Source organism: Stenella coeruleoalba, assembly GCF_951394435.1.
Source record: "Stenella coeruleoalba genome assembly, chromosome: 15".
NCBI lineage: Eukaryota > Metazoa > Chordata > Mammalia > Artiodactyla > Delphinidae > Stenella > Stenella coeruleoalba.
The window spans coordinates 82,912,282-82,926,917 of NC_137161.1; positions in this window are offsets into that span (position 1 = coordinate 82,912,282).

The window sequence follows — 14,636 nt, forward strand, 5'->3', positions numbered from 1 at the left end:
CAGTAGGAAGCCTCACTACAGCAGTGCAGCAATCGAGGCTTGAGGGGGGAGAGTTGGAGGTGCCTCTGAACGCTGGGTGCCCCGGGAGTGCCCCCACCTGAAAGTATGGCCAGCAGTGACTGGTCCCGAGGGACCAGGGGACGAGCATTCCAGGCAGAGTGAACTGCGGTCCCAGAGAGCAGCAGCCCACTACCTGCCGAGACTCTAGGTCACCTGGTGCGGCCGGAGCCCTGCGAGGGGGCTGAACCGCTGGGAGTTCAAACAGAAGTAGGAGCATCAGATCTCCTATTAGAAAAAATGACTTCGGCAGCAGCGTGAAGGGTGAGAGGCGCAGGGGGATCAACGAGGAGGGACAGCTGCAGGGACAGGGAGGAGAGGCCAGGTGCGTGAGGTGGAGAGCCCGCTAAGGCCTGGCGACCGCCTGGCTGGATATGGGAGACTCAGGACGCTAGGGTCTCGGGCTCAGGTGACAGTGGTGCCAGGACCTGGATGCGGATCGGGAGGAGCCAACAGGAGGGGACGGGGCGGGTGGGGAGGCTGAGCGGCCCGGGTGGACCCAGATCGCGCACATCCTGAAGCAACACTTAACCAAAGGAAAGCGTATGCATCCGCGAAGCACTAGCCTTCGGATAAAGACCTGCGCCGTCTCAGTGGCAGTTCACCCACAGGTATTTTGGAGCAGACACTCTGCCCCAGGAGGCAACAAAACTGGCGACATCCTGCCTTGTGGAGCTGACACTCCAATGGGGTGGGGCCGGTGCTGCGAAGTCGGCGGGGGGGGGGGGGGGGGGGGGGTGCAGAATGAGCAGGTCAAGGGCATAGGGAGTGAGGCAGGCAAGGCGGTGCAGTGAGTGGTGTGTGATTTTACTTTGCTGTTCAGAGGTTGGTCCAGTAGGTGGGCAGAGTCTGGAAGGAGGTCGGAGAGCCAGCCGTGAGGAGGCCGGAAGGACCAGCTTTTGCGTGTTTGCCAGTTTGCTGGTGTTTTAAGGGAAAGGGGAAGTAACAGCACAGTTTGTAAGTTGGTGGGAACAATTGGATGCAGACGAGGGGGGTGTGGGAGAAAGAGGGGGGGAGGAGGAAAAAGGATGTGGGGTCCCTGGCAGAGTCCCAGACGAGCCACTCACAGAAGCGGGAGAAGGTGGAGCATGTGGGCACTCGGGCAGGTGGGCAGGAGGAGGGAGGGGACGCTGGCTTCGATTGCTTCTGTTTTCTATATGAAACAGGAAGCAAGTCCAGCCTCCGGGAGTAACCTCACCTCCAAGCTACTTCCTATCTCAGTTCATCCTTGGGGCCATCCTGAGAAGTAGTCACCAACAGCCCCCAATCGCTTGACGAGGAAACCCAGGCACACAGAGGTTCCGTGACTTTTCCGCCGTCTCCCGGCCACAGAAGGTGGATCTCTGGATCCCTGATCCAGCACAGGTGACCCTAACGATCCCGGCACGTGGCCTCCATGGCAAATGCATGAGAGGAAAGCCAGCCGCTGTGTGCTGATTTTAACAGAAACACTTCCTTCTTGAAGAAGGCTTGGAAACATACCTTCCTCTGTGCGTATTTTTCAGGTCTCTGAAATCCTCCTCGCAATCCACTTTTATATCATGCATACATTAACAGAAGAATTTTTTTAGCATTGCCAGTTCCACAGAAATGTGAATATGATTTTAACTGCTATCCGTACATGTTTTTGCTGGGAGCACTCAGCAGGGGACCTTGTCGGGTAGGGGACGTGCTGGCCCCTGGCCAGGGGGCCAGGGAAGGTGCCACTGTCCTCCAGACCTTGACTGTCACCAAGGACTGTCCTCAGGTATAGCCAAAGGAAACCAAAACCGGGACTGCGCCCTTTCTGGCAGGCTTTGAGAAGTGCTGCTAACCCGCCACACGGGCTGCCTGCGCATCTGAGAAGCGAGCACCTCACGGGGTTGGGATTGTGGCAAAAATAAGGTAAAATTTTTAAAAAGGAAGCAAATATCATTTCCAAATTCAAGGCTGTAACTGATTACAAGTGCCTGGCTTGGAGAAAGCCCTTGCCAAATATCTCCTAAATGTTTATCTTAGATGAACACCGAGTTTTCCATTTGATGGCAAGCCTTACAGTTCTACCAGGAAAATCTTTCTAAATATTTTAGAAATTAAGCACAGATGTTTTTACACAACACAAACGACAATTTCATGCAAATCACAAGGTCTGTCTTATCGCAAGTACAATACACGGGCAGACCTCGTTTTAGTGCACCTTGCTTTACTGCACTTTGCAGACCTGCATTTTTTACAAGTTGAAGGCCCGCGGGAAGTCTGTCGGCGCCACTTTTCCAACAGCATTTGCTCACTTCATGTCTCCGTGGTACATTTTGGTAATTGTCCCAATGTTTCAAGCTTTTTCATGATTATCTTTGTGATGGTGATCTATGACCAGCGATCTGTAATGTTACTACTACGACTCACTGAAGGCTAAGATGAGGATTAGTATTATCAATAAATTATTTTTTAATTAAGGTATGCACATTTTTTTTTAGACCTAATGCTCTTGCACACTTAACAGACTACAGTGTGCTGTAAACCTAACTTCTCTATGCGCTGGGAGAAGAAAAACATTGTGGGACCCGCTTTATTGCGGCGGTCTGGAACCAGACCCAAAATACCTCCGAGGTCTGCCTGGATGTTTTACTATATTTAAATCCATACTACGCCCTTCAGTCTCTAAGAGGTGGTCCTCACTGCATAATCCTGCCCAGTAGAACACACTTACTTGTGCAATGTAACACAGAACCATCTCCTTAAGTCAACATTTTCTAGCAATTCTCGCAAGTACAGAGAGTAAGTTCTGAATAGAAAGTTTCTAGCTAAATAAGTTACCAAGCAGCTGTACTCAAAACCTCTGAACACACTGCAGTATCAATAGATGTCAGTGATGTATCTGGACTAACGATGAGCTAAAACACGAAAGTCCACACATTTATGGCAACCACGCGCAAGACGATCTGAACGCCTTTTTCATCTGCCACATTCAGAGTAACAGAACAGGGTGCTTCTCCAGGACTTCTTGACTGAGGGCAGGGGGGGGTCCAAGGAAACTGCAGCCACATTTGGATGCTGAGGCGGCATGTGGTCCCCATCCTGACGGTTCTACAAACTCCCTGTGTGACTTGGACAAGTCACTTCACCTCTGGGAGCCAGGCTTCCTTACACGAAGATACCCACCATCCTTTCAGAAATACAACAACGTCTCTTCTGTGGGGGGCAGTTTTACCCCATCACCTTCCAGAATGACAGAATCGCCAATTCTAAATGGAACTTCAAGAGAGAAACCAACGTGTATCCCGCTCCTGCTATGCATTGGACGCTGTAGGGACTCATACTTCGTATCAAGGCTGTGCTACTCAGGTATCACCCCCAACTTGGAAGCAAGAGGCCACCTCCCCACTGAGCTGGGTCCACTGAACCCCTTGTAACTTATCTCTGCATCCCCAGTGCCTGGAACGTAGTAGGTGCTCAATGAATGTCTAATGGAGGAACTCAGGGTCACTTGCCCAGGTGAGGGTTCAAACCTAGGTCCTTCTGCCTCCAGACTGAGCTCCAGCCCAGAGACTGTGAGGTGTGTCCCCCACCCCACCCCCACCCCCGCTTCAGGCTAGAAATAGGTCTGGACCATTCCAGAAGGCCATTCCTGGTTTTATAAAACAAGAGTGCCCAGGTAGTAGGAGAGACACTCGTTAAGACGATGACGGCTCTTTGGGACTCACTCGGTGTTTTGTGATTACAGAGTATCATTCAGGGGAAATGATGGACCGCTCAAATTTTCTACCCCCCGCCGGGCATCAGTGAAAGTTACTCAGCTTTACAGCAAGTACTTCCCTTTGAAATCTGCCGCCAAGTGGACTCGTTACCATTTACCAGAGCACTGAAGTTGGTGACAGCAGGCATCTTCTTTGGTTGGGGGCAAGCAAATGACCACTCCCAAGCTGAGGGGAGAGGTCACTTCCTTAGGTCAGGGCAGGACCTCTGTGGGTCACCCATCCGCCTCCCCTCATCGTCAGTCATTTTTAAGGGGCCCTGCGGGGCCTGGGAGAGTCTTGGTCTCCTGCTCTCTCGGTCATTAGTCTATTCTGCCACATACCTCAGTTTTCCTGTAGGCCACAGAGGGAAGCAGAAGAAACCATGTCGTCATGGGGCCCTGGCTTTGTAAAACAAGCGGCCCGGAAGACTGCAGAGGGCAGGGGTCCTCAGGAAGGAGAGGCCGCCTCTGCCGTGAGGGCCCCTCTGCCCCGTACCCTCCTCTGGCCAGGCCCACCCTGGGTCCCCTCTCCAGCCCTGTTCGGTGGCTCCTACCTGCTCCCTGCACGGTGGACATGGCTGGCTTCAGTGAGATGCCCCTGGCCAGTGGGCGGGAGCCTGAGGGCGGGAGCCAGGAAGAGTCCACTTACGCGCCAGCAGAAGGTGGGCAGGGGCCGTCATGAATGGGTGATGGAGAAGGCCACGGGGGTGGGGCCATCGCAGGAAGGGCCGGGTCTCTGGGGGGACAGAATGCTGGCTCACAATCCAAGATTCTCAGGTTCTGAGCCTGGAGTCCCGCCACTAGGAAGAGGCTCGAGGTGCCACCAACCAGATTTCACCTCTGGGAGCTGGGAGGGTTCGGTGAGAAGCCCGTTTAAGAGCACTGCCCAGGGGATCCTTGATGAAAACCATGACTTATGGTCTGTAGGGGCGGGAGAGCCACTCAGGTGACAAAATGTGACCGGCACCAAAGACAAAGGCCCAGCGTCAGGGTTTTTCCTGTGTCCCTAGAAAGTGTCAGCAGGGACTGGAGGGGTGGGGAATGTTGACACGAATAACCCCTGAAATTCCAGGAGCCAGGCCCCCCTCAGATGGGGCCACTGTTCATTCGTCTGCTTTCACGGGTTCCTCCCTTTACTTTCTGTGGACAAGTTCCTTCTGCAGTTTTGACAAAGACCCAAGGAAAGGGGAGTGGTGTCGTGCACCTCCGCCAGGAGGAGCGGGTACCCGGGGTCTGTGCGGGGAGCTGGTGGGAGGACCCCGGAGGCGTGCACTCTGTTCAGGGCATGTCCTGTGCTCCCTGGGCTGCCCGTACTTTCAGCTGCTGCAGGTGGAAAGCGGTAACAGGTGTGCTGTGTGGGAGGGTTCCCAGATGCTTACCACGAACCGCCTTGCCCAAGGAGCCCGTTGGCAAACCGAGCTGTTACCTGCAGTTCACATCCTTACAGCAAGCAGAGCTGGGTGCTGTAGCGTAAGTTTTGGTCTTTGGCGCTACCCACTACGTAACCCTTATCCCTTTCATTTAGGAGGAGTGGCCTTTAGTGAAAACAGGTCTCTTCCTGTCTTCCTACCTGTAGCCTGTTGGAGGTGTAATCGTGTGGTCTTTCTTTTAAAGGTGACACAGCCTGCTTTTCCATCTCAGGGCTGCGGGTCCTGGCCTCTGTCACCTGCAGGCCTCCCACCTCTCCAGGCGCCCCTCACACCATGCCTGAGAGCCAGGAGGCCGGGCCGTCTGGGGCCCGCTACTCCGTCTCCTTAGCCTGCTGAGGAGGCGCCCACTCGTGGCTCAGTTTCCTCTGCTGTAAAATGAGGCATCAATAGCACGTGCTCACCCGACCTTCGTGCGAGGCCCAGGACACGGCACGCGGCGCCCAGTGAGCGGCCACCAGCCAAGTGTGGCTACTGCCTCTGAGCACCGGCTGCTGCCTGGGGCCCCTGCACAGGGCGGTGGCACATCAGGCCCTGACATTCGGTGGGACCTGGCCGTCCCCCTGCTGCCCCCAACCCAGCAATCCTGGTGGATGGTGTGGGGTGGATCTTGTCATCTTTCCTGTCAGGTACATGCATATGTAATAGACTAGGGTTGCCTTTTCCCCACGTGGGGACATGTTCTGTCTTGTTCTGTAATTTGTTTTTTCCACTTGGGGATCTTTGCTCCTCCTCTGAGATACCCATGATCTCTGTCCTCTGTCTGATCGATATATGTCCCTCTTGTCAGAAGGCCAGGTCCCCCAGTTGGGATTCCATACCCAGACCCCTTTCACTTGCTGCTGGGGTTCCCAATTGTCCCAGGAGCATCCCTGCACTTTGTTTACTGCTCAATGTAACTCTCATGTCCAGTGAACCAAATTTTACACATCTTTCGTTTTGCACATCTAAACAACGATTACAAATACATTAAAGTAATTCTCTTAAACAATGTAACCTGCAGTTATAAGTATGGCATGGTTGATTCTTTCGAATATTGCAAACACCTCAGACAGCAAATAAAGCTTATATTAATGTGATGACCACAAAACCAATTTCTTACTCCAAATATCAACATCATGGGTTTAACTAACATCTTAGTTATTTCCTTTATTTTTTTTCAAATACCTTTTTCGGGTTACAGCTATCTTTACTTTGATATTCTTCCAGGACTGACGGCCCCAGGGAAGAAGAATATCATCTCTAATCAGCCGCGTTAAGGCATTTTGGTTATAGATGGAGTAATTCCTGGATAGGGCTGGATCTAGATGGTTCTTCCCAAGGCCATCAGTTGAAAGTTGCTGTTTATAAGTAAATGCCATTTGCTACATCGATCAGATTTGAAAGCTCAAACCCTTCGCACAGGTTTTAATTCCTTGCCGCCCCGTGTTTCCCCTAAAACGATGCATTTGTAGAGTCTTGCTTGGTAATACAGGATTATGTAATCCATCTCTGGGTTTTTCTGATCAACTAACCTGGTCCTGTCATTATGAATTAGTGACTTATCTGTTAGCATTATTAAAGAGTTATGTGTGTCTTATTAGTATTGCATTAAAATTAGCAAGGCCATCTAGAAATTCCATCGCCCAGAAATGAAGGGTTGAATCTTCGTGGTTAAGTTTTCTCTTCAGGACACCTGGGGAGTGCAGGACCTGGGAACACCCTGCTGAGCCTGCCCGTTACCTGGCTTCCGTGTGTGAGTGCTGGGGCAGACCCCTCCTGGCTCTCATGAGCGACCACCAGTGTGGACACTTCCTGCTTTTTGGGAGCCACTAGCTTTGTCCCTTGGTCCATGCATTTACTGGTTTCTACTCACACAGACAGAAACAAATGCACAGCATCACTATAATCGGGGCAGGGCGGGGGGTGGGCAGCGTACCGATACGTTAGCAGCCGCCCAGTGTGTTAGTTTTCTGTGCTACACGAGAGAGGACCACAGGTTTAGCAGCTGAAAACAATGCCCGTTAATTATCTCACAGTCTCCGTGGAACAGGAGTCTGGGCTCAGCTTAGCTGGTCTTCTGCTCAGGGTCTCACAAGGCTGCTATCAAGGGGTCGACCGGGCTGCATTCTTACCTGGAGGTCTCAGTGAGGAGAATCCGCTGCCAGGCCCATGCAAGGTGCTTACAGGATTCATTTCCTCGCAGCTGACGACTGAGGGTCCTGGCTTCTTGTTGGCTGCCCTGGGATCTAGAGGCTGCCCCCAGTCCCCGGAGGCTGTTCACAGCCTGGCTGTTTGCTTCTGTAAGGCCAGCAGGAGAGAAATTTCCTAGCCTCAAAGAGCCAAGTCTCCCTTCAAAGGGCTTTTCCCTAATTAAGCCAAGCTCGACCAGGATAATCTTCATTTCGATTAACTCAGAATCAACTAATTGGGCACCTTAATTACACCTGCAAAATCCCTTTCTCTTTGCAGTGTTCTGCCAGCTAGAAGGATGTCACGGGTCAGCCCCCATTCAAGGGAGGGGGCTATATGGGGGGCCGAGATCTCGGGGGCCGCTCTCCCCCATCTTCTGCAGTTGCAACTACCTTTGTGCACACATCATAGTAACGGTTCCCTTTGGAGTTTCACTATGAGCTTGTGGCTTTGCCGCAGACCCAGAGGCCGTCTCCCTCAAGGTGTCCTGTGCCGGGTCTCCCGCCACCTGGCCTGCCTGCTGGTCCCGGGCCTTTGCACTTGACGTTCCCTCTGTCCACTTCCCTCTCCCCTGAGGGAGCCACATCCTCGTTCCTTTACTGTATTCCAGCCTCTGCTAAACTGTCGCCCCATCAGAGAAATCAGAAAACCGCTCAGAGAGGCAGCAGTGTAGGGGTCAGGAGCCAGGCTCTGAAGGGTGAACCCCAGCTGCCTCTGGACCCACCATGTGACCTCCCACCCTGAGCCCGAGGGTCGTCTTTGGTCAAGTGCGGACGGGGGTCTGGGCTCTCATAGACCCCTGGCCCACATACACAGTTATCCAACTGACTCCTTTCTACCTGGGATGAAAGTGGCTCCTTGTGTGGGTTCAGGACAAGCTCGCCTGCCTTCCTGGTGGTCAGAGGCCCTGGTTGGGGATCCCATGCTGCTCCTGACCCCTTGCTGGTCCTTTCCAGTTTCTGGAGGAATTTCCTTTATGACGTTTCCCTTAATTTGACTTCCTTCGGATCAGGAGACATTTATCTTAGGTAACCTATGGAAGCCTCTCGATACCTAAATCAGATTCATCCTCTCTCTCCAAGACCTGCTGCCCCACCTCTCGCCGTTCACTAGTATTTGTCAAGTACTTACCATGATGCCCAAAGAACTACACCAGGCAGTGAAGTAGCTTGTCAAACAATCCCGAAACGCGCATTCCTAAAGCTTCCTTTAATAGATGAGCTTTATCACTTGGGGAGAAAGAGGCGTGACCATAACTGTAAAACATAAATTGGAAAAGAGGTTTCACACAGAGTACTTGACCCCTAAAATATATACTTGGAAATACAATGGGGGACCAGAAAGAGGAGTTCGGGAATTTCACATGAAAGGCATTCGCGGGAGCAGTAAGATCCAGCTGGTGTTTTAGGAGGGTAGGCAGCAAGCTCTTTAGAGCAGGAGCCTGGAGTTTTTCCTCTCTGCACCTGCACATTTATTGGCTTGAAAGTAACTGAAGAGCTGCTGCTGGGACTTGTTCTTGTGAGGGGACCTGCAAGTGGCCTCCAGTCCAGGCAGGGTGAGCTCTCTGTTCATGTGGGATCTGAGACCAGCAACCATGCAAGGGGGTGAGAATGCTGCCACTGGTGACCAGTGTTCACCACCTGTCCCATCCCCCGGGTCCAAAGCAAGATGGAAGGGACAGTAAAATTCATGTACGTAGCCCTGGGCATCAGTCTCAGCCCTGCCACTGAATGGGTCTACAGGACGACTGTTTTTTTTTTAATATAAATTTATTTATTTATTTTTGGCTGTGTTGGGTCTTTGTTGCTGCATGCGGGCTTTCTCCAGCTGCGACGAGCAGGGGCTACTCTTCATTGCGGTGCGCAGGCTTGTCTTGTTGCAAAGCACGGGCTCTAGGCGCGTGGGCTTCAGTAGTTGTGGCACACGGGCTCAGTAGTTGTGGCTCACGGGCTCTAGAGCACAGGCTCAGTAGTTGTGGCACATGGGCTCAGCTGTTCCGCGGCATGTGGGATCTTCCCGGACCAGGGCTCGAACCCGTGTCGCCTGCATTGGCAGGCGGATTCTTATCCACTGCGCCACCAGGGAAGCCCCTGGTGGTCTGGTTTTGAACGTTCGGTGCGAGTTTAGTGCCGTTAGAAGCTCCTCAAACTGCTGTCGACCAGTAGCCGTCATGGCGTAGCGCAGGGTATCACGTAAAGCGAGCGGAAGGTGGATCCTAAGATGCTTCTGGCAGATAACAGATAAATACAGAGACCTACAGGTATATAAACACTAGGGATTGAATGTATGAGTACAAGTTTTATTTTGCTTCCTGGAGCACAGCTTATGCTAAGCACATTACCCTGGGTCTTCTTTTGGTCTACTCCTGACCCTTGTACTTTACCCCCGACCTTATCAGTTTCTCCTCCTTAACCCCTAATTAATTGCCTTTATACACACAACTCAAAAAAACCTTACGGGTTACAGTCTTTCCTGCCTTCTAAGGTATTTCTCTCTCCCCTCTTGGACCTTTTCAGCTCCAGGCGAAAAGCAGTCTTGACCAATCTGAACTCCCAACAGTGCCTGCACGGAGCCTACCACATCGTAAGCACTCCTAAAATGTCTGTCAAATGAACGCTTGACTTGGCTGTGTTTACATGACTTTGCATAACTGGGTGAGGGTCAGGCAGCTGGGACAGTGCCTATCACTGGCTTCCAGGTTTCGCTCACTCTTCGTTTGCTTTTAGAGGTTTTGCAGGTTTTCTCTTAGACACAAAAACATCATCTCTTCACTTCAAGGCGTCGTCGCCTGTACTTGGATGTGTGTATCTGGACGTGCACATGAACTTTGAGTTGCATTTTTCTACAGACCGTTTCTGCAAGTTTCCCTTTGCCAGAGACGGGGGAAACAGCACATCTTTAGCTGCTTCATCTAGCACCGTAAGTATCAAAGGAAAAACGAAAGTGTTGAAATTAATTTCGTTAGCAGAGTGTAAAGGAAGGACCTGTGCGGTGTGGGCCACCCCGGGAGCTGGGCACCACCGGCTGAGTGGTGAGAAGGGACCTGGAGAAGGCAGTCTGCCCAGGGTCCCGCCCTAGGGGAACCTGGCTCACGGCAGACATCTGACTGATTGGCTTTACAAGGGAGGAATGACTAAGCAGAATTAAAGTGAAAACACTGTACCACTTGTGAGTAAGAGTTTACTCCGAGTGAATAATAGTTTCCACAGAGAAAGGAAACTTCAAACAGTGATTAACAAAGAGATATGCCATCAGAGAGTTTAGGAGCAACCTGGCCACCTCCATCTGGCACATGGCGGAGAGCCTCCTGCATCATGAGAGGGTGAAGACAGCCACGCACAGTGCTGGTGGAGGTGGGGGTGAGACGCAGGGGCTGAGATGTGTGAGGGTCGGTTCTGCTACTCTATACCCCTTTTTTTCGGGCTTTTCCAACATTTTTCAGTGCATGACTTACCCATTATCTGGGGGACTGAGAGAGGGATATTCATTCCTTTAATAAAACTTGAGTACCTGTTGTGTGTTAGGCAATGATAAAGCCGTGGAAGCTCCAATGTCAGTAAGAAAGGCACTCCCTTGGAGATCTCACAGTGTGGTCAGGGAGACAGATGGGATTACGATTACGATACAACATGTGATGGGCTAGAATGGAGAAAGTACAAAGTATGAGGGCGCAATAACGCAGATCTGCTTTCCCTTGGGTTCAGTAAGACTTGACCTTTGATCTGAGACTTGAGGCTGAATGAGAATGGACAGTGGCAGAAGGAAGGTGGGTGGGACGTTGGCACAGTGGGAGCTGCGTGGGGGAAGCCTAGGGGTCTGCCAGAGTGGGGAGGGCCCGCACAGGGACCTCTGCCAAGGCTCAAGCTTATAGGTTCACGGGGGATGAGGCACCACAAAACGTGGAGCCGGCGGGGAGGCTGCTGGGAAGAGCCTGAGCTCTTGCCTGTGGCTGACGGGCAACCACTGGGAAAGTCTAGCCAGCCCATCCTGGCATCAGTCCAGCCATCCCTCCCTGTCCCAAATACCAGAATATACACGGGAACGTCCGTCACCTTGAAAGCATCTCTCCATCAATCACTTGGGAGGGTGCTGGATCCAGGGTTGTTTCTAAAGTGTTTCTGGAACTTCCACTAAGCAGTGATGCAAATGGCAAGTGCACCAACCCAGCTACACAGAGATGATAAGAATAATACCAGGAACGCGTGAGTGCTCTGCGGGCGCCAAGCACTGCTGGAAACGCTCCACACGCACTGTCTCACTTCATCCTCCCTCCGACCCAGAGAGGCAGGTGGTGGTGTTATTCCCATTTTGCTGATGAGGAGGACACAGGCTCAGAGGGTGAGTGGCTCACATAGTAAGTGGTGGACCTGGAACCTGAACCCACTGTGTCTGGCCTAGGAGAGAAGTGGCAGCGTTAGGATGGAGAAGAAACAGGAAACGGGGACTGCCCTGGTGGCGCAGTGGTTAAGAATCCCCCTGCCAATGCAGGGGACACGGGTTCAAGCCCTGGTCTGGGAAGATCCTACATGCCGCGGAGCAACTCAGCCCGTGTGCCACAACTACTGAGCCTGCGCTCTGGAGCCTGTGAGCCACAACTACTGAGCCCGCGTGCCACAACTACTGAGCCTGTGCTCTAAAGCCTGCAAGCCACAACTACTGAAGCCCGTGCACCTAGAGCTCATGCTCCACAACAAGAGAAGCCACCGCAACGAGAAGCCCACGCACCGCAACGAAGAGTAGCCCCCGCTCGCCACAACTAGAGAAAGCCCGCGCACAGCAACGAAGACCCAATGCAGCCAAAAATAAATAACTTTTTTTAAAAAAGAAACAGGAAATGAAAGCTAAGATTAAAAAGCAGAAATAGGAATGAGGATAATCCGTTGCGGTGAGGGCAGAAAAATGCAGACCTCCTGACAATAACTGAAGAGTCAGCTCTGCGAAGGCTGGAAGGACTGGGGGTGGGGGTGGCCGATGGGGAGGAACATGGGTCCCCAGAGAGTCCACTGGGTCAGACCCTGAATCCAAGAAAACTGGCACTGAACTCTGTCACAGCCCATGAGCACTGCAAGAACCTTGGAGAGCTCCGAATTCACGCTTCTTCTAAAGTAGAAACCAAGGCCAGAGAAAAGAAATGGCTACAAAGTGTCACACACAGAACAGAGTCCAGTGGTCTCGACTTTGAGACTAATGTTTCTGCAGACTAGTGGCCACTCATGCTCCTGCTAACAGTACCCTAATTTTCCTCTGAGGAACCACGCCCTCTGTCTGGCCGAGTCCTCATGCTAAGGGTCTTAGCTCAGGCTGCTACAACAAAAATAGCACAGACTGGGGGCTTAAACAACAAATACTGCTCACAATTCTGGAAGCTGAAAGTCCAAGATCAAGGCACCAGTAGAGATGGCATCTGGGGACAGCCTGATTCCTGGCTTGAAGACAGCCACCCTCTTCCTGTATCCTCACAAGGGGAAGAGGCGTGAGGTCTTTTGTGTCTCTTCTTATGAAGGCACTAGTCTCTTCATCAGGGCTCCGCCCTCATGACCTAATTACCTCCCAAAGGCCCTGTCTCCAAATACCATCCCACTGGCGATTAGGGTTTCAAGGTATGAATTCTGGGGGGACACGAACATATCATCCATAACAACCCACATCTCCAGACTAAGCCAGTCCACAAATGCCATTCCCTCATTACACACAAGACTCCATAATGCCATCCAGGGTGAATCAGAGGCTGCTGCCTTTTCTCCCTCTGGAGTCAACCCATGGAGGGCTTCCCCAGTGCGTCCTCAGAAGAGCAAGAACCAGAGAGGAAGGGAGGGAGACTAGGTCCAACTGACACTGCTTCAGCCTTTCTGTCTGGCTGTGCCTGGCCTTTCATCAGTCACAACTCCTTTTTTTAATTTTTCTTTCTCCATCCCAAGGTCCACGTACAGCACTTACACCAGAGCCTGGCACCCAGCCAGCGCTCACATGGCAGATCACTATACAAGCTACCTCGAATTAGGTTTTCTGTCATTGGCAACACAAGAGCCTGAACAGAACGGTGACCTGTTATTGCTACCACACCATGCCGTAGTCACAATTTCTCCCAAGAAGGTTAAAACTTTGTGTACTCAGACATCTCAGTTAGATGGAAACCACCTAGACACCTGTTTCGATGCCCGTGACCAAGCGCCCAGAAGCCGGCTCCCCTCCCCCCTCCTCCAGTCCCTGCAGAGCCGCGCACCCAGGCACCTCCCTACCTGGCCCCTCTCCTCGCCTGCGGCCCAGAGAACACACCGCCTGCTCCGGCAGGTGGACCTGGGGGTGGCGGGCGGTCTTAGGGGGCGACCAGCCGGGTCCTGGGGGGCGGCGGGCGGTCTGCAGGCCCGCCTCGGTCCCGGGAGCGCGGGCAGCTCGCCCCACCACCGCAACCCCGAAGCTCAACTTCTTCGAGATCCCGGAAGTGGGCGGGCGTGCGACCCAGCCGAGACCCCAAAGCCGGCTGGTGACGCAGCATGCCGCAGCCAATCGCGCGCCTCCTGCGTTTGCGTTATTGCGAGGCCGGCCAATGGGCGCGGGCCTGGCTGCCGCTTCCTGCCCACAGGCTCGCCGGCCCCGGGGGAGAGCCTGCTGGCTCTGCCGGCCTCAGAGGCGCAATCGCCGCGACCCCGCCCTCCGGGCGCCGGCCCAGGTGAGTGCAGCGGCGACCGGGAGGTGGGACGGGCGCCCCCGTCCCTCCGGACAGGTTGGGGCGGCGGAGGCAGCAGCAGCGTTTGCCCCACGCGCGGCGAGGTGGGAAGGGGCTGTGCCAGTGCTCTTTCCTGCACACCCGGCGGGGCGCCGTCCCCGGACCCCCACCCCGACCCCTGAACGTGACACCCCCACCAGCCTTTGCGCTGGAGTGACTTGGGAAGTGATTGGCGGGTGTAGAGGATCGAGCTGCGAGGAGCCCGTCTGTCCCTCCTCTGGGCAGTGGTGAGAGCAAAGCTGCTTGGCGTGGGATTAGCTCAGGCAGATGGTAAGGGCCCGGCGCTGAGATGCTACTGGTGGCCGGGCAGGGGACCCACCTGTCGCCCAAGGGCACGGAACCTGAACGAAACCAGGCCGACCGCCCAGATGATGGGAGCCGGGGGTTCATTTTCAGAGCAGCCGGCTCAGGGCACCTCCTTCCCTGTGGGAATGGAAGGAGTCAACTAGCGTGCATGTCCCGCAGTTTTCTCCCACCTCTTTAGACCCTGATGTCGCCTTCCAGCAGCTCCCACAACTGGTGGGCAGTGAGCTGCTTT